We start from the raw sequence: 19,794 nt of genomic DNA, 5'->3' as shown, positions 1-19,794 counted from the left end.
CATCTGAGGTGTAGGCTAGTGCCGAGCTGCTGGTCGGGTTTCAGTCCTTTAATCATTCTGCCTTAATTTAATCTGGAGAGGAAACAGTTACTGTGTCTCTGTCAGTAAGATTTCCCCACTGAGCATAGACTCTCCTCTGCTTTGGTCATTGGGCTGTTTCATATTGTAGATACTGTCAGACATTGATTGGTCTGTCCAAAACTTCCTGGCTTCTCCTCTGTCTACTATACAAGATGTATTTTTAAGGTATTCTCACTCTGGACAATATCGTTATGCAGATGTGGCGCTTCATAAGTGTATTCTGGTTTATAGTCCTCCTCTGAGCTCCACCCCTGGAGCTCCGCAAGTCCCTCTTGGAGAGGAGGAGGATGGGGACAGGGAAGCAGGCAGTTGCCATTCAAGCCAGTACTGAGCTAGGTTGTACTTGTGCTGTGTCAGTGCCATGTGTTGATCACCTGGGCTTTGCCCCAGACAAAAGCTTCCATGTGCCGCCCCAAAACTGTACACAGCCACTGGATAGGGGGTTCTGCTTAGGGGCATGTCGGGTGTGTGTTACAGCTCACCCGTACGGAGCCAGCATTGCTGCAGTGGCTCTCCAAACATCTCTGAAGCAGATGTTAGAGATGGTTCATCCTCACCTTCCAATGCAGCTACCCCCAATATGGGACACAGCAGCTTTTGTGCTCTGCAGTGCTGGCACAGGAGCGCCTGAAACAGGGAGACAACCTTTTCTAGCACTGCTAGAGGGGATTTAGGCGGGCAGAGTATAAATATCCAACTCAGAAGTTGGCTGAGACACCAAAGCAACTTCTCTGCGCTTGCAGAAGTGCCATGGGCTCTAATGGTCGTGAGTCACAGGGTTTCTCAATCTCACTTTGAAAGCCCAGGCGAAGGGGGCTAGCAGCAGATCCAAACACGATAAAATGAATGTGTTGGGCATCTGGTGTTTGCCACCGGCGCTGCAGCCATAGCACTGGCTTTTATGAACAGACTATTACTGTAAGTAGAGTGGGTGAAAGCTGCTGCCAGGTGGGGAAGAGGCTGGCAGAGCACTGCGTGCACTCATTACATCTCAGACATATGAAGATGAGTTTTGTTTACATGGAACAGACCAAAACAGTTCTTGCAGTTTAAAAAATAAAAGAATAAAATAAATACCACCTGTATGGTTCAGTACCAGTGGCAAACATGATCCCAGCACCTTGGTGCTATTGAGATCGCTTATTTCAGTAGGTGATTTGATACTAGAAGTGTTTGAAACCTTGCAAGTTCAGGAGAGAGCAATGAAAGCGATGAATGGCCTGACTGGACTGATTAATGAGTACAGCTCTTAGGGATGGAGTACGCACATTAGAGTGACAGGGGAAAATTTGAGAGCAAGGTAGAAGTATCTAAAAAGCGTGATCATCTTTCAGAGAGGAAAAGCTGTTTTGGATGTGCCAATAAGATGATATGGGGATAAAGGAGAAGATATTAATCAGTGGAAAGTAAGTCTGGTTATCAAGAAACATTTCCTAACATGAAGATTCATCAGGATGTGGAACGGGGGAAATGGTGGGAGTCCCATTGGTAGTCACTTAACACTGGATCAGAAAATGTACTGTAGGGAACAATCCTCAACAGGCAGGAAGAAACTGGGATGAGCTAATAGGACTTTCCCATATCTTAAGTTCTGCAATTCTGAGTTCCATTAGGGAAAATAATACTTTCAATTTCTTTCTCTGGCCAATGTAATTTCCAGTTCAGCCAATGTTCTGTGGAAAACTAAAAAACACTGAATGCAGAAGCATTTTGCTTCCGCTGTTGACATTTTTTGTGGTCTTTTGTTGAACAGAGTGTCTGAAATGAGAATGAAGTCCTCTACTTGCTCGCAGACTAGGGTTACATGCACAGCAGTAAATATTCTCTGGCACATTTTTATAATGTGGCTCAGTGATCAGCTACGTGATGACTAAGGTGAAAAAATAGCTCATTCTCCATGGTCTGGTAAGTTCTTAGCTTTTGTCCCTTCTATACTGTCAACAGGAGGTTCAATTAATCAATGTCTACCAGTGCTCAGTCTGCTCTTACACTGGCAAAACGCACCATCTCCCTTAACTTTTCCACCAAGCAAAACTAACTTTGAACTAACCTTGCAGCTGAACATCCTGTTGCAAGCACCCATCCTCTTTTCCCTCTTGGATGCAAGACACTAAAATGAGCAGCAGAGGGTTAACGCTGTCTTACAGAAAACCTTCTGGTCACTTAGCTTCTGCTTCACCCTCCTGCAACCTTCCCTTGTCAGCTGGATGTGCGGGATGCCAATAACCCATCAAAACAAATCCTCCAAGGAGAACAGTGTGGTCTGAGGAACGGGGTTTTGTGCTGCAGAGCCCTCTGGGCTGCTGGATTGCATCCAGCCATGGTGGGACAGGCTGGATGTTCCCACCTGGCCGTTGTTTGGGCACTGCTAGCAGAATTGTTGTTGCTCTTGCAGCCCGGTTCATAGCGGGTGTGTCTCAGCAGCAACAATTAGTTGCAAATAGGCTTTTCTTCAGCACTCTCAGCAGAGACCGAGTGGAAATCCTTCCAGGTCCCAGGGAAGCTAGGGCACTGGCAGCTGTGCAGGGCATGTCGTGCCCTGCGTGGGCCCAGCTGAGTTCCCAGAAGTGCCCCGTACTGTTTAACCCTGGCTTTGTAACGTGATTTTGGAGAGATCAGGCTGGCACCACTGAACACCCCTGAAAATTTTGCCTCTGCCTCTGGCACGTATTGCCACATTTTGCTGTGGCTGTAGGGCTTTTCTCTAGACTATTGTCTCTTCCTGCATCAAAATTATGTTCCTCAGGGCAGTATTTGCTGGCTCCTTTCCCAGCTCAGCCACAGCACTGGAGTCTGTGCTGAGTACCCGTCTGCACAGTTTGACTCTGGCAGGACCCTTGCCGATACCCCTCTGTCCTTTATCACTTGACATGACAATGGCTACAGGACCTTGAACATCTGATGTAGGATTTGGGGAGGACGCTTCTTCCATTGGTTTGTAGAAATGTGCATAGTATCACACTCCTCCCTAGAGCTGTATTAACTTAATAAAATAAGGCTCTAGTTGTCATATAATATTTATCCTGGGTACTCCTACCTCTGCCGCCTTAGCTCTGGGCGTGAAAGATTATAATCTCGTCAGATAAGAAATGAGGGGCAAACCATATGTGTATGTCTTCACAAGTAATCTTCAGGATCTGCACAAACATCTGATGGGAAAAGGGTCATGATTTTCACTCAAAAAAACCCAAACCAACCAACCAACCAAACAAAAAATAACAACAACAAAAATAACCCCAACTTGTTAACTTTCCATCTGCCCTGCAGATCTCAACTTTTTAGATTCTGGTGTGATCTGCTCCAGAGCCACACACTGGGAGTTTTCTATTGAGGTGGAGAAGAGGCAGGTAGGAGCAGGATAACAGATGGGCAAGGAAAAAACTGAATAATCTGTTCTTTACTGGCCCAACCTATCATAACTTTGTTACTTAATAGGCTTCTGCTAAGGGATTATTTAGAAGATTTTCAGAAGTACAAATAAGTTGTTTTTTAAAAAGACTTTAAGGGTTTAAAATACTCAGCTGGCTTCAGTCTCCTGTTCTTTTTGGCCAAATGTGGTTGTGTTAGGCATCTCAGATGCAGAAGGACTTTATCCAAGCTTTGAGCTCAGGATTTGCATCAATGACTGATAGATGATGGGTCTGGTATCTCTTCCAGCTTTGTCTCTCTCATATGCTTTTCTATCCAGTTAATTGTTGACAGGCAGAAACAACTCTAAGTGCTTGGGGAGAGTGATTTTTTGGGGGCAAATCCTCATAAAATAAGGTTTGAGGCTATGTTTGCTAATGTTATCCAGGTGCTTGAGTACTCATAGTTAGTGGATAATGTAACCCCAGAAATGGCAGCTCGGTTGTTTTGCTGCTCAGTCGCTTCTGCTTTGCAGTTTCGCAGCTCATCCCAGCGCTGCCTGACCCAGGGCCCTTCTAGCACCCCCGGGGCAGAATCCAGCATGCCCCATCGACTCCATCCTGCTGCAGCGCTAGTGGAGATCTGAGCAGCCCTGCTAATGCTCCCAGCAGATGAACTGGAAGGCTCAATGTTCTGCTTCGGGCTTTTAACTCTTGCGAAAGAGGATTTTCTCAGTATGTGTCCAGGAAGGCTTTAAAATTGCTCCTCTGCTTTGTAACCTTGCTGTGCTTCAGTGCTCTCAGCTGGAAAACCTGGCAGGTAGTGAGCGATTCTCCTAAGAGCCGGGACTGTTCCCTGTCCCTTCAAAGGCTTTACCCCAGGTTTTGTGCAGGGTGAGGAGAACTTTGGTCCTTGAAAATGTGCTGATGGTGACTGTGCTCTGCACCCATGTGCCACCTTTCAATTATTCTATATTTCTAGGCAGCTGAGGAATGGCATTAATGATCCCTCTCCTGTAGATAAGGAGGTTGAGGGAGGCAGAAGAGCTCTTGCCATGGTAATGCTGTGGGCTGGAGTTCTCCCAAGTAACATGCTTGCTTTCGTATTATGCTGCCTATCACAGTAAGCACATTGCACCTCTAGATGATCTAGGATGAGCCTTGGAAAAACAGTCAGTTTGTCATCTTTATGCATGCTTTATTATGGCCAATGAGGCTCAGAACTGAAGTTTCTTATGCTGTTTTAAAATCCCGTGGAATTTTCAGAAAAATACAGCATTATCTGAAGCCTCTTACCCCATTTATTGCGCCAGACACCTAAATCTGTTTGAGTTATTAACTCGCTGCAACAATTGTGTGTTGTCTTGTCCCCTCAGGGCCACCTAGGAGATGAAGTGATTGCTTTCTGAGGTACTTTAGGATCATTCAGAATAAAAAGAGCTATGTGTATGTCCCAAGATACAAGTGACAGGTCTTGCCTAAAGTTTCAACTTCTATAGCATTCATACTGTGTGGCTTATGTGCATCTGTCCCTGCTAAAGTAATTCTGTTATCAGCTGAGAAAGTTTATAAACCCTCCTGCCAGCCCTTCAGGTCCAGATTAGCTACGCAGTTGCTAATAGCTTCTGTCCTGTGAGTGTGTTTTTTTGCATGCTCAGGAGTAGTGTCCCAAGTACTGGGCTGCTGCAAAGGATCCCTGTGTTCTGATGCACCTGCAGAAGGTCCTGGGTGAATTGGCTGCCTCAGCTCATGCGGGGTCTGGCTAATGGCACAGAGAAGTGTTTAGTAGCTGCGGCTGCCTTTTAGTACCTATTGCCCGCAAAAATACTGCATTAGTATTGCACTGGGTGACTGCAGCCAGATGTTTCCAGTCCCTAAGCCAGCTCCGATATTTCTGCACGGTGAACATAGTGCAGAGGTAGGCATTGATCAGTGGAATTGCAGAAAATGAGGCACCTTGATCCTGTTAGAAGCCACAGGCTGTTACGCAGGCTGGCTTAAGAGGCTTCGGTCCTCTGTGACTGATGAAACTAGGTCTTTGGCTAAGCTGCCCTGGTAAGAACTGGGAGACGATGGCAATTAGCAACACTTCCTTTCAACAGTCAGAAGCAGTTTGATGTCATGCTTCACCAGGGTCTTCTGAAAATGGTCTGTTAGGTGATGAATTTAAGGTCCCCTCGCTTGCTCTTCGGCACGTGCTACTCACTAAAGTAGCCACAGGGAAGTGGGAGATGGTTCTTGTATTGCCAAGGGCATGTTTAACATCCCAGGAAATATCTTCCCAGCCCCGTAGAAAAGGGCCTGAGCATTGGTAAGCTACACTGTGTCTAATAAGAGCCAAGGGCACTGCACTGGCAGACCCAGCAGCTCCTGGCTTTAAGGTTATAAACTAGTCAAATAAAGTAGAAAGACAGCTCAGAGCCTAACAGTCATCTGCAACTCGACAGCAAAGTTTATTGAGCATCAGTTGTTCTGTCTGGAGTTTTAAAAGACAAAAGATTAATCCGAGCTGGAAATCTAATCTGCAACAAAGAGGGGAATTCTGCAAGATCCAGCTAAGCTTCCAAAACTTCAGGTGTAAAATGTTGTCCTGATGGTTAGTGACAGTCTTCATCAGAGTGGGAGCACAAACTTTGCCTCATCGCTGTTGTTCAGGATTTCTTTGAACACCATTTCAAAGCAGGGTGAGACTATTCCTTTACTGGTGTAATGAGGATTAAACATAAACTTCAGACTGCACTGTCTGACAGGGTGGTCGTAGGAAATTGCTGAAGAGGAAATTCTGAAGAGGAAAATTAATACAGCTGGAGGCAGGGGAAGCGAAAGACTTGGACTTCACCAGCTCAGCTCTTCCTGCAAAAGCTTATTAGCTCTGAAGGGTAAGTACGTGTTTGCATGTGACCAGCATGCATTTGGGCAAAGCGTGTGACTTGCAGGTGGTAGTGGAAGTTTGCATTCACAATCAGTCATTTCCTATGTGAAAAGGTCTGTTCTGAGTGTTGAAATGCTCCACTAACAGGCAGCTTGCTACCTTTTATTTTCCAAGTATAAAACAAGCATAGAGAAATAGTGGGCTAGGTCTGCACAGGGCTTTTTGCTTATTTTAAATAATAATGGCAAAGGCTTTTTCTTCCAATTATTTGAATAGGATTTAGGGAAGTAGAGTTATCTAAGACCTTAGTTCATGCTTCATCCTTACTACCTCTTTACTCTGTTTTCTAGCTCTGTATGGAGTTTGTAGAAAGCTGCCTATGTTCTCCATGGCCCCTGGTATCTGTCTTATGTTCTTGGGCTCTCTCCAGCCTGGCCCTGATCTCTGCTGTACCCATTCAATTCCATACCCAGCAGGGCCTTTCTTGGCACCTCTGGGGGATATTTCAAGACTAAGTAAGCACATTCAGTGATCAAAACTGTGTTTAAAAATGCATATTCCTGAACTGGTGAGGAAAGGACTAAACAAGTATTATACTTTAATTCCTAACCTAGTCTGTTTGATGTATCCCATCTAATGCTACCATATGAGTTAGCAGAGATTCCTGGGAAAGCAAGTGCTAAACAAAGGCGGGGGTGGGGGTGGGGTGTTAAATTGCTTGGTAACAGCTATCTGCACTTTTGTGTATTTCCAACCCTCCAGATTAATTTTCTGCATTGCCCCTTGATAATGCCTGCCCTAGCTGCTTCATGTATCTTTCTGTTCCCAGTGACGTTACTCAACTCAGACCCACACAATTGTTAGAGGTGAAAAAAATCCTCTCAGTGGCATCCTTTGCCATTGGTATCTCTGCTTTTGTGCTGCTGGTCCCACCTGCTCAGGGTTTTGTGTGAGTCAAAGCTTGGCTTAACAGCTGTTGTCCTTTCTGACCACATTGGCCCTCTCAGACTTTTTCTGCTCAAGCCAAGTTTTACGTAGCTGGTCGAGTGGGCTTAGATCATGTACAGAGCCTGGTGCTTCAAAGGTTTTCTGCTCTTTGTGAGGCCGGTTGCCTTACAGGGCAGTACAGAGACTGTGGCATAATCCTTTCTATCTGAGAGTTCTCAGGAAACCCTCTTTTTGGTTAAGGTCTTCATGGGAATTAACTTTTTAAAGTCCTTAAACACACACATGCATATATGTGTGGATTCTAAACACTGTTGTGGCATCATCCATGTTTCTTTAGGAAATCCTATTCCTGAGAGCATCAACAAGCTTTTCAAAGACTTGGGCACCTTCCCTTCTCATGAAGAAAAAGGATGATGAAAGGTTGAAAATACAAAAAGCATAAATATATCAAAAAGTATAACCTTGTAGATCAGTTTGTTCATCGCCCTGCCAGTGAAGGAGCCTTCTGCCTGATCCCTTCTCCAGTCCCCTCTCCAGTTCTGCCCATGTGATGGGTTTTCCTTGCGTCCCTGCAGCATTTATTCCACAGTCTAGTAGATCTGCCCGTTAGGAAATGTTTTCTGAGGTTTAATCTCAACTTTCCTTTGTTCTAGTTTATTCCGTAACACCATGGACTGTGCTTGAATCGATGGGACTTGGAACTGTGCCTGTTTTCACAGAAAAGTGCAGAGCAATAACAGACGAGGTGACAAAAAAATTAAAGGAAGTAAATGTGAGTTTGCCAGAGGCCTCTGTTTTTGAGGATACTTGCTGTTGTATTTGTCTGTAGGAAACCTCTGAAGTCCTTCTCAAGTATTTGGAGCACACTGGAGCAGGTGCCAGGTATCCTAAGTCTTCCCACATTGCCACTGAGGCTTGCAGGCAGTTTAAAGAGAAACTTCCAAAGGAGACAAGTTTTGATGTCATGTCCAGAGGTAAAGGGAAGAGAATGGTTGACCCTGAATATTGGACTACAAGCCATCATTTCAGCATCTTCTGACCTATCTAAATCCTGCCTAACTTCAAAAAGAATATGAAGCCCTCTTTTTATTTTTTTTTTCCCTAAACCCATGGAGTAATCAGTAGAAAAACTAGAGGAGTCGCACGAAGAATTAATCTGGGCCTATTAACACCAACATTTCACAGGATCTCCCCTCCTGCCACTAAACCCCCAATGCTACTGGGGTGTGCAGAAATGTACGAGACAAGAAACAAAGCAGCCATGTCATGTAACAGCTACCGAAGATACCGACAGCAAAAGAAGTGCCTCTTACCTGGTTTGCAGATGGGCGGGATGTCTTGTCGGGGCTTCGTTACAGCAATTTTAAAGAAAGAAAGGAAAGAAGAGGGAAAATGTTCTTTGGTGAGTGAGGAATGTCTTGATTTTGGAAGACGAGGGGAACAGGCCACACCATCCAGTAAGCTGTCTGGCATTCACTAACCTCCGTTTGCTCGTTTCTTTGAAATGTGACCTATTTCCTTGTTGCACAGGAAAGGAAAGAAGAGAAAATAAAAGCTGTGTAGCTCTGAAGACTGAAAGAGCTCCGAGACCTTCTCAGTGCCAGGGCATGGGTCTTCTATGGAAGAAAACAAATAAGAAGGTGGTGAAGAGCTGTCATTTAAACAAACATGTTGGAGGAAGACATTGCCTGGAGAGCAAAGCTCTCTTCTTGCCCATTGAACAGATGTTCATGGGGAAGCAAGCCTTTTTGCATGAGTATCTCTGCCATGCCAGGGTCTGTCCTGTGGAAGTCACAAGGGGATAAGGAGAGCTTAGTTTCTTTGGATTTTCCACATTCAGGCCAGAGGCTACTGAGAAAGGCCTTCTGTGTAGGGCTGCTTCAGAGTTGTGGTTTGTGATGGTCAAGACCTAGGCTCAGTAACACAAGAAACCTCTCTTGGCCTATTTTTCCTGCCCTGCTTTCTGATTACTCTTTGTAGTGCCAAAATGGCCATAACACTAACAGCTGGGCTGGGAACCATCCAACTCCAGTCCCACCAAATGGTGCTTATTTTTGGCATGGTTTTCAGCTGCTCCTCAGGGGCATGTCTCCCTTTCCAGAAGGGAAAAGTTTCCATGTTTCATCACCAGCCATGGTAAACAGCTCACTGCCGCCTGACAGCTCATTAGCTTGGAAGAGATGGGTAAAGGATCAGTGTTCAGGGCCAGCTCTTGGTGACTGGGGAGAAAGGCTACAGTGCCATGACTCCTTTCTGCTGAATGCAAAGACGTGTCCCAACAAGATGGATGGGGAATCCTGAACTGTCTTGCTGTTGCAGGCAGAAGACTGTACTGTAGAAGAAGTTGGGACTAGGGCCCTGATCGTAGCAGGTTGAGCTTGCTGATGTTCAAGACTGATTGGAATAAAAACATGCAGTAATAAGGTTAGATATGCAAAATGCAAGCTATCCTTGAGCATTACTCAACCATTTGGCAACGAAATGTCATACCCCCCTTGAGGAGCCCTTTGTTTACATTTTCACATGGAGCTGTACATGATGTTTACTCAGAAATCCATATTAAAGGTTTTTCCAAGGACAAGGTGAGATCCTGAGGGAGAAGAGGTGAGCCACTTAGGCAGTTTACAACCATGAAAATGCAGCATCCCAACACACCCAACCTTGCAGTGTGAGCAGAAAGCTCTTAATCCTGAGCCCTCAGCAAGGCTCACCTGCACATTTGTCCTTTGCCCAAAATCCACACAAAGTTAATGCAATGTACAATGATCTTGATAATTGCTTTTTGATGGCAGTGCTTTCAAAGTTAGCGGTGGCTCCTTCAAGCTGGAGTTAAAGTTTGGGAGACACCAACCCAATTTTATCTAACACCTGGGATTAATTAAACTGAGTTTTACTGCTGGGCAATTAGTTTGCATGTCTCTACACCAGTTGAGAAACAAAAACATTTGTTTACAGCTGGTTTCACTTGCAGGTTCTCAACCTGCAGTATTTGGGCTACAAACAAAGCAGAGTAGTTTGTTTATTACAGCAGTAGCTAAAAGACTGAATGGAGCGTTGTTGTGTTAGGTACTGTACAACCATAAAAAGGGTTAGTCTGTGGCCAAGTAGCTAGTCCCAACATGGACTTGGGGCCAGGCTGTGATGTAGAGCCAGAGCTGGGAACTTTGCCCAGGCCCTGCAGTTTAGACATAGCAAGAGAGAGAATTTTTTATTTTATGTACAAAATGGTTATACAAAATTACCCCATCAGGCCTCAGCATCATTCCCTATGTGTTTTAATGGCAACCAGGACAGAGTTTGCAGCCTTACAAGCCTTAAAATGAGCGCTGGCCTCAGCTTCGTGCAAGCTGGTGCTGCAGCTGGGCACGCTGGATTCATTTGGGCATCGGCGCGCACCACCGAGAAGCGACGGCGCCAAGTTTGTCTGGAAGCGTTGCTCTTTGTGCTTCCCCAGGGTTCGGTGCATCATCCCTGCAGGGTTTCTACCAGCCTGCTGCTGAGCCTGGACCTCGCAGGATCCGAGCGTGCAGCCTCTGCCACATGTAGCCACAGGAGGGTGCAGTGTCACCGGGCTGCTGAGCTTCGGGGACTCGGTCCTGGTGCTGTGCTGAGCACAGGGCTCCCCTCCATCCCAGGAGTGAGGGAGGATGCAGAGGAGCTGGAGGGAGAAGATTTCAAGTGTCTCCTGGAAATGCATCCTCACCTCCTCATCCTAGAAAGAGGCAGCAACTGGTTGGCACTGTTTCATGTTGGAGATGAACTGTAGTGGCTGTCGGTTGCCTGTGAAACCCTTTTTTCAGGCAGAGTCCAATACCCTCTGCCTCTTTTCTGTGAGTATCTGGTCCCTTTACCTTTCTGCATTTTCTAGGCTCTTGTGCAGGTGTTGGAGGCCTTGGCTTGGGAAGGTGTTGCACAGCTCTGAGGTGGCTCCATCACCCCTTCAGAGACAGGTCGAGATTGGAGTAAGACCTAGTTTTTGAGCTGGCCTGGTTCGAGTATGAGAGGGTCCTCAGAGCAGTACTGGTTTTGGGTACAGGGCTGGGGGGGGGTTGGCCCCAAGCACACAGATTGTGTATCCTTGTATGTCAGGAGTCTCTAATACTATATTTACCATTCAGGAGGGACTGGAGAGCCCGCACATCAGGGAAAAGTAAGTTTCTCTGGGAAGGGAGAGGGACAGGCAGCACTGAGCTGCTCACTGCTGAGCAGGGAAGATGGGCGTCTGCACCTCAGTCCCTCTTCATTACGCACTGAGTGTGTTTGGAGACAAGCTTCAGCAGACAGAAAGCCCCTGGTATGGCACCGGGCCACGCTTTGAGCAATTAGTTTTTCCCTGGCCAGAAGCAGCACCATTCAATTAAACCCCAAATACTTTGTTTAGTTGCTCTTTTATGTATGTGCTTTGGGGGCTCAGACAATGGCTAGCACGGCTTGGGGAGGAAGGAAACCGCTCTTTCCACCCAGCCAGGGAACCGGCCAAAAATCCAGCCCAGCAATTGCAGTCCCTTTGAACTCAGTTTTCAAATGGAGAGCCAGGCCTTTCCAGTCTGAATGCCTGTAAGGAAGAGTGGCCCTTGCGCTGGGATGCCCCAGGGGCTGGGGCAGCACCAAGAGTGGAGCTGGGGGCTGTGAACTCCCACTGTCAGGTATCTCCTTCTGGGAGGAAAGGATGTTTTCCCTTGTTTTCTCAGGGCTATTAGGACAAGCACACCTACAAGGCAATACCAAATCCTTCGAGACCAGTGGAGGCTCAGGAGGTCCCTCCCGGGCATCTCCTGCTCAGGTCACACTGCTGCTCCATCCAAGGAGTAGAGTTCAGAGGGCTTCAATAAGGATTTACACAAATTCATGGAAGAAAATTAATTATGGCTGTTAAATGCAAAGATACAGCTTCTGGCTTAGTTTCAGCCCTGCACTTCGTTTACTGATAGCGGAGGATGTAGGAGGATATACCACAAAAAGTACCACAACTGCTTGCTTTTTTTCTTAATCTGTTTTCTTAGGCATGCCATGGCCAGCATCCGATTAGGACGTAGGGCTGGCCAGGCCTTTGTGGCTTTTTCTTTCTCTGTTCCCATCTAATGGTCAGTGGTTACAGACTAGTGCTGGGTCAGCCTGGGTGGCAACCGGGACCATCGCCAAGAGCCCTGGCTGCTCAGGCCTGCCCCAGGGCTGGATCCTGTGGATTTGGCAATGTAACCACCTAGAAGGGCCACGGCAGGACACGCGGTCTGGAAGGGCTGGCTGTCCTGCAGACTTGGCATCCACACCATGCTTCACAGGGCTGCAAACCCTCTAGCCCCCTCCGGAGAGTCCCTCCTTGCGATCTGCTCCTGGGCAGAGGGGTCTCATGTTCAGGGAGCTTGGTCTAAGACTTAGCTTTCATCTTCCCCCGGGAACTTTTCACCCCCTTACTCTTCATTCAAATCCTCTTATACTAAAAGGCTCCTTGAGGATGGTTTTGGGGTCCCTTTGTCCTCAGAGATGGGCTCAGGCTGGAAGTCCACTGCCCGGTGCTGCCGTCTTTTCCCTGTGTCCTTCGCCAGGGCCGCTCTCTTAATCCAGAGAAAAACAGGGCAGCACATGGCAATTTGGAAGGGCCCATTATTATAATATTTGCAGAATTGCCAGGTAATTCTCTTTTTACCCAGGCTTACGTATTCAGCTTTCTAATCTCAAAGACGACTTCAGAAGGAAGAAGGAAATGCGCTCCTGCACTTTATTGTTGCCTATTGTTTTATTTGTCCTGAGAGGGCTTTGTTTTTAAACAAGCCGTATTTTATTATTTGCAATGTTTATTCTTTACTTTAGAAATGTATTGTCCTCTGTGGGATACTCCATGGTGGCAGCAGAACAAGAGAAATTATGGCATCACAAGAGCCAGCAGGGCGAAAATGATGTAACTTGGGAGGGAAGGGACTTCTTAAAACATTTGCAAATTCTTGAGGGCTTTTTTAAATTTAAAGCCAGTACCTAACATTACTGCAGAGCACAGCTGCCTTTGTTAAGGCCATTTCATCAGACGTGCACTGGCTTTTTAAAAGCATTTTGAAAGCTACAGTTAAAATGCAGGATGAGAGTGTTGTTTGTTGTTGGGGGAAAAAAACAAAAATCCTGGCGTGCTTTATCTGTTTTGTCTGCCGTCTGCCACCGTCAGTATGACCTCTTTGCTTTATCGCTTTTATTGGGATGTTTTATCGGCCAGGGAGCCGCCTGCATCGCCTCTGGGGCTCTGCGTGCAGCCAGGGCTGCCCGGGGAAGATCGCTGCCTGCTCCTTCGCAAAAAGGCTTAGCTGATTAGTTTTATACTGTTGCAGGCAAGACCTGCCTTCTGCACTGATGTCAGCAGTCAGGGCGGGACTTTTACAGACTTGTGGGTTTGGGGATTTTTTTTTTTTTTTTTTTTTTTTTGGGTAATCCTGGCAAAATTCCTGAGCAAAGTTTTTTTTTTTTTTTTTTTTTTTTTTTCTCTTTTTTTTTTTTTTTTTGAGCAGCCCCTATACATGCTGCCTCCGAGCCGCTCTCTTATTACTGCTCACTTCCTGAAAGGAGACTTTTTAGCAAAGCCTCTAGCTCCAGCGCTGCCTGGGTCTGACAGAAGAAGGTTATTGAGGAAGGCGACATAAACCCTCAGCCTGGAAACTTTCTGACACGCGCAAGACTGAGGGGGAGAGAGAAGCTTTTGGCTGCTGCTGGGAAAAAGAAAAAAAAAAAAAAAGAAGCTCAAGGAATTAAAAGGGGAAAAAGAAGAAAGAAGGGAAAACACTAGAAAAGGTAAAACACTCTTTAAAATAATTTTTCCAGAGAAGACTCTTTGAGGTTGGAGTGGGGTGGTCTGGGGTGGAGGGAATGCGAATGTTCTTTGAAATCAGAACCGTCTCCCTGGAGAAGGAATGAGCCCGAAGAGCATTGCACGCTGGAAAAACATTTATGAGAATGAAAACCATGTTCACCCTTCTCCAACATTCAGAGTTTCCATAAAAACGCAGGGTTGTGTTTCAAAGTGTCTGCAGACAGCAGGAGTCAGGCATCTGCACTCGCGCGCTGTCTCCCTCGCCTCCCCCTATCCCCACACCACTCCACTTTTTTTATTGCATTAAGCCATCTGATTGCATGTTTGCTGCTCTAAAATATAATTCTCTTATGCAGAGCTGCTGTGGGCGGAACTCTCAGTTACAGAAAGCAACAGCTATAATCCCTGTTGCAGAATTATACGTTCCTTGCTGTCTTCATTCCTGAGAATAAACACATATTGCGCTCCCTCTCCCTCTTTTGCTGTCTCTCTCCATCTTCAGGAGCTGCCAATGCCTCTTTCCCTCCTGTACGATGTGGTCAGAGCATTATAAACTGTCTGCCCTGAAAAAGTTTAATACCATTAACTTCGTGTGCATCACCAGGCATTTGGCCCTGTTGCACTAGTCATATATTTCTTTGCTTTGATTATGTTTTAAAGGTTTTTTTAAAAAGATCAATCCCTCAGAACATGTTATTTTAAACATCAAAGTAAATATTAGTGATGGTGAAATGCCAGAAGATTATCTCATTAGAGCTGAAGGAGCTGTGCTATAAATAGAAAGGAGTTTATAAAATAACCTTGGCAAATATCTTCCAGAGGGGAAGAATCCACCAAGAGGGAAGCGTGGAGCCGCGCTGGTCGGAGCCGCGCTCCAGGGCAGGTACCCTGCTTTGGCGCCAGCCGTGGCTGTGCGGCAAAATTTAAAATTTCACACAGAGGCTTGTTTTGGGGGACTTTTCTGGTCAAGCATATGCAAGGATGTAAACCTCAGGGGGTGTTTGTTTTCCTGTTTCAGTCCATGCCAATACCCATATTGGCTGGAGATAGCTCAGCCACACCAGAGATCTGTTTCTTATTCTGTTCATTAATATTCTTGTTAGCAGAGCTCACGTGGTGACAGCGTGCAATCTAGTGCATGACGGGTGATAACAATAAGATTTTTGAAGTCTTTGTTCATTTCTCGTCTCCCCCACGCTGTGGATGGTAGAAGGGGAAATGCTTTGTTGGGCGCCCAGGTAATTCCCCAGCTGGTGCAGGGGTGTTCCCTCTGCTCTGCTCGCCATAGCCTTGCCTGGACTAGTCTGAAATGCCTCTGTCAGTGAGGCTTCCTCCAGTTTTGGGGAGGTTGTTCCAGTGTCACAAAGTTTCTCCATATATGGAACGTGCTGAGTACTCTGGTTGCTCCATCCTTGGCTTCCCGTTGTTCCTGCTTTGCCCCACGGCAGCACCCTCTCCTTTCCTTCTCCTCCTTAGATCCCTAAAACCTCCAGCGCTTGTCGGTGCGTCTCCGGTTGCATTCCCCGAGCAGCTGCTTGTTGGGTGGAATGGGAAAGGTCCTGTCATCTCCTGTAAATCATGCTTTTCCCAGATAAGACTCGGGGGCTGAACTGTTTCATTTGGCAGAGGAAGACCCCGATAAGCTGTGACTGAGCGAGCAGTTGATGGGGTGAAGTGTAGCCCTAAGGGAAGGTATTGCCTGCTCAACATAAACTGTGGCTGCTAGTCATGCGAGAAGCCTTTTAAGTACCAACATGCAAACCTGTAACATGAGAGGCTCTGTTATCACTGATGGCTCAAGGCCACCCAGAGACTGTTACAGGGAGGAGTAAAGTGTGCTTATCATCACATGAAGCCCTGGTCCAGAGATGGCATGGGCTCAGCTGCCCAGAGGAGCAGCTCCATGGAAGGCTTTTTAGGGCAGGTTGCATCAGGCCCACCCAGGGGATGATTCTGTTCAAGCACTTATCTAAAGCTTATCTGAAACCCCCAACTCCAAAAACCACTTTTCTTGCCAAGTTTCCAGCAATTAGTTCATTCTAAGCCAGAAACACCGCAGGATGTGTTTGTCACGTCCTGTCCTGCCTAGATCTCAAGTTAACATAAATGGACTTAAACAGAATTTGGACCAAATTTGTCAAGTTTTCAGAAACAATTCACTAGTGATTTGGATGATGTCAGCTCAGATGTGCTGAAGATATGCAAGTCAGAAAGATCTTCGCTTGACCCCACCACCATAGGAAATGTTTGCAGGGCGAGTAGTTACAAACATTTCCTGGGAATCTGTAAGCAGGTCGGATCTCATGCAGTGATTGGGGAGTGAGAAATATGGAAAACCACCAGCCTGGATACAGACTCATTTTTCAACACTGAAGGAGGTTTTAAAGGGACACCATCAAAGCAAATTTTCCCATCTTGGTTATTGTGAGTGCCTTCAATTAAGTCTGCAACCGATTCAAGAATTGAGAGATTCTCCACTGAGAAACTCTGCCAAAATATTTTAGTTCCGTCTGACTTCAGTGGAGCAATGTCAGTGGCACGTGTTATGTGCAGGGTCTCCGTCCGGCTGCTCCGTTGCTGCTACTCTCTTACCTTCTGCATTCTCCCAGGCTGGGAAAAGAATGCTCAGGTTATGCCATGTCTGACTATTCAGTGTCTTTACACTTCTGTTTATCATCCCAACCCACCGTTACTGCTGTTGTATTTCCTACTCTTCATTGTAGCTTAATTTTTAAAGGGAAAATTACTTAAAATGAATCTATTCCTGTGCGGTTCTGCAAATTTTTCTGAAGTCAAACATTCATAAATATTGGTCCCAGCTGAGCTGAACTCATGGGTAAAATCCTGGCCTCCTGCTGTGGGAGTTGTGCCACTGACCTCAACAGGACCAAGACTCTACCCTGAAGTGGCTTTGGTCAAAACCACAGTGCAAAAGATGAGTTCAGTCCTATCGAGGTTAGCAGCTTTTCATTCCCTGGACATGAACGAAGGCAGCTCCTCCATGGCCGGGCACAGAGAAATGTACTCACTGGCCTTTGGGCTGCAGCTTCCTCGTTAGGAAGCCACACATGCTTGTGAGTCGGCATATTTTCTGTTGCACCCTGCCATACCCCATCAAATCCAAACCATCTGGGCCATATGTTTCCCTGAACAGAGAACCTGCAGGGAGGGAAAAAGGGCCCATAAACTCTCTGCGCAGCAGATCTCACGGAGCTCGCTTAAGGGAGCCGGAGCCTGGAAACGATCTGCAGATCTTCCAGATCTGTAAGGGCTGGAGGGAGTCCATAGCCCGATGTGGTCTGCAAGACTTCATCCTGCTGCAGAGCTCCCCTGGCATGTTCCTCTGTGGTAACTTGTCTTGGGGTCTGTGGGTGCTCGCTGTGATGGTCATGCTGCCTTGCATGAAGGGGGCCCCAGGGTGATTGCGTGGGGGGGCCCCCATGCTCTTGCACAGACTGCCTGCTTGGCTGTTGCCAAATCACTTCTCCACTTGCCTTGGTTTGCCCTGCTGTGAAACGAAGCCAGTAGCATTCACCTGCTTGCAGGGAGACTTTGAAAGGTGGGGAGGCTACAGGGATGGTGGCAGAAGCTAGGCTGTGTGTTTGCGTTACTGTGCTCTCTGTGCCCTGGAAGGCTGGTACTGCCCGCACGGCTGCAGAGGGGGAGTCTTGGTCCCAAGGCACTGGAAGCACACAGCCAAGCAGGCAGCGAGGCAGGTAGAGCAGATCAGGATGAGATCCCTCTCTGGCCAGCCAGGGCTCCTGTCCCTTTCTCTGTGTCACCATGATGCAGCTGCTTCTCTGAAAGGACATGTTTCTGATTTTCTGGAAGGACACTGTGGTCCAAACTGATTTTGCTGCTTTAGGGTCCCACTCCACAGCTCACTGCATTTCTTCCAAGTTACTTCTGTATGTGACCTCCCTGAGACAGCCTGGGTTTTGTGATCCAAACCTGATGTAATGTCAAAGGTAATCCTGTTCTGGGAGTGGGGTGGGACCAGAGATCCCCTCGAGTCCCTTCCAACCTCAGTTATTCTTCAGTTCAGTCTCGCAGGACCAAATCAGCAACGGGTGCTGGAGACAGGCAATGCCGTGGATCCCTTCCCCTCTCCAGGACTGCTATTGCTGGGTGCAGCATTAGACACTGCTGTGCCTTGGGGCTGCTGTGCCGTGGTGGTGGTAGAAGGAGCTGCTGATCTCTGTGCTCACTGCAGGTCCCATGGTGCTTCTCCCAGCCCTTCTGGGTAACAGGAGTCTCCTCATATGCTCTTCTTAGGAAGCTCAGTGGGACTCTCTTGTCTCTCCAGCTTCAGCATATGCGACCGTGCTGTACCACGGATGCACGTGGCGTGGCAGGCGGCTGTAGTGGGGCTCTGCCCTCTAGCATAGCAATTCCAGTCTGATGACCAGACATGTCTTTGCTGGAGGGTCCCAGCACAGGTACAGCACTACAGATGTGCGGGGTACGGCCCTGCCCTAAAGCCACGTTGGCGAAGGAGTCAGGTTTAGGGTGCCACACTTGGTGTATGAGCTGTGACAGGTCTTTGTAAGGTATAACTGTATAAAACATGCTACTGCCTGAACTGGGACAAACAGCACGTCCCTTTCTCAGAGCAGATCCCTCCTGGAGAGAGCCGGTGGCGGTTATGCAGGTGAGTGGAGCTCAGTGTTGGCACAGGAGGATGTTTGTCTTTATGCAACCCCAGGGCTCAGTGCCTTGTGTTGCTGTGTTGTGTAAGCACAAAGACTGCTGAAGGGCTGCTGCCGGAGCCAGTTCTGCCTGGATGCAGATGGCTGTGCTGGGCTGTTGCAGTGGCTGTGGCTGTGTCTGCTTCTCTGCCTGCTCAGAGGTGTGAGTGCTCCTGGCCTTTCCGAAAGCCTGGGGCAGTTTCCTGGCATCCTGAGCACAGCAGAGCTGTGTTCCTTGCTCCATGCTGGTGCAGGAGGAGCGGTAGGAACACGGGGAGGGAGCTGGTTGTGCGGAGGCCCAGAAGATCTGGATTCTCTCCTGGCTGCAGTGAACCCCGCAGAGAGAAGGGGTAGTTTTATGAAAGTAGAAGGCAGTGACACAGATATGGAGATGCCAGATATAAAACCAGTATTCGTGCATGGCATATTCAGAGGTATCGGTGGTGCATGATGGCATGCAGAGGGGCGTGTGGGTACCGAACACAGACATGCCTGCAAGTAGTGTGTATCCTCGTACAGATAGCGTGTGTTGTCGTGCACAGCTGCACACAAACAGCTGCAGTCGTGGTCTGCATGCATGTGGATGACATGTGCGTACTTCCATGCATGGTCCGTGTAGTTGGCAGGGGCACCGTATGGTAGACAAGATGCACTTTCTTTTAATGACTGCTCGGTTGTCCTTTTAATTCTGCTGTTTTGTGCATGGCTGAAGCCAGCAAGGAGAGTGGTGGCAGGGGGCCAGGAAGTCTGGGTCACATGGAGTGGCTCCAGACTATTGCATAAGTCCCGTCTGAAAGTGGACCTGCTTGGTGGAGTCATCTCCTTAAAGCAAAAGAAGTCCAACGCTGGGAGCACTGGGTTGCTCAGTAGCCACCTTACATCAGGCTGAAGTTGACTGGTCTAGCAGCTAAATTTGGGCTCAGCCCTGGGCCTCGCACTGCCCCGTGCCGAGCACCCCTCCCTGATGATGATATGAGCTGGCACTTCTCTTATGCTTTCCTGTTGAGGACCTCCAAGCATTTTACCACACTTGGAGAAATGCAATGACCCCAGCTTTCCAGATAG

The 19,794-nt window shown here is 47.4% G+C and overlaps 2 protein-coding genes across 3 annotated transcripts in view; one reads left to right on the top strand and one right to left on the bottom strand.

Annotated features, from left to right (window-relative positions):
• Positions 1-8,684, bottom strand: part of LOC115349284 (tyrosine-protein kinase ZAP-70) — a 29,682-nt gene extending 20,998 nt beyond the window's left edge. Inside the window, exon 1 of the mRNA XM_030033348.2 lies at positions 8,562-8,684. The gene's annotated coding sequence lies outside the window, so the exon portion shown is untranslated. The remainder of the gene's footprint in view (positions 1-8,561) is intronic.
• Positions 8,685-13,538: 4,854 nt separating this feature from the next.
• Positions 13,539-19,794, top strand: part of ADAMTS10 (ADAM metallopeptidase with thrombospondin type 1 motif 10) — a 59,664-nt gene continuing 53,408 nt past the window's right edge. Inside the window, exon 1 of one of the 2 annotated variants that reach the window (XM_030033284.2) lies at positions 13,539-14,022. The gene's annotated coding sequence lies outside the window, so the exon portion shown is untranslated. The remainder of the gene's footprint in view (positions 14,023-19,794) is intronic. The other variant, XM_030033281.2, reaches the window with a different exon arrangement.

The sequence above is a fragment of the Aquila chrysaetos genome, chromosome 12, assembly GCF_900496995.4.
Source record: "Aquila chrysaetos chrysaetos chromosome 12, bAquChr1.4, whole genome shotgun sequence".
Lineage (NCBI taxonomy): Eukaryota > Metazoa > Chordata > Aves > Accipitriformes > Accipitridae > Aquila > Aquila chrysaetos.
Note: the sequence above shows the minus strand (reverse complement) of the source record. Positions and strands in the feature narration are given on the sequence as shown.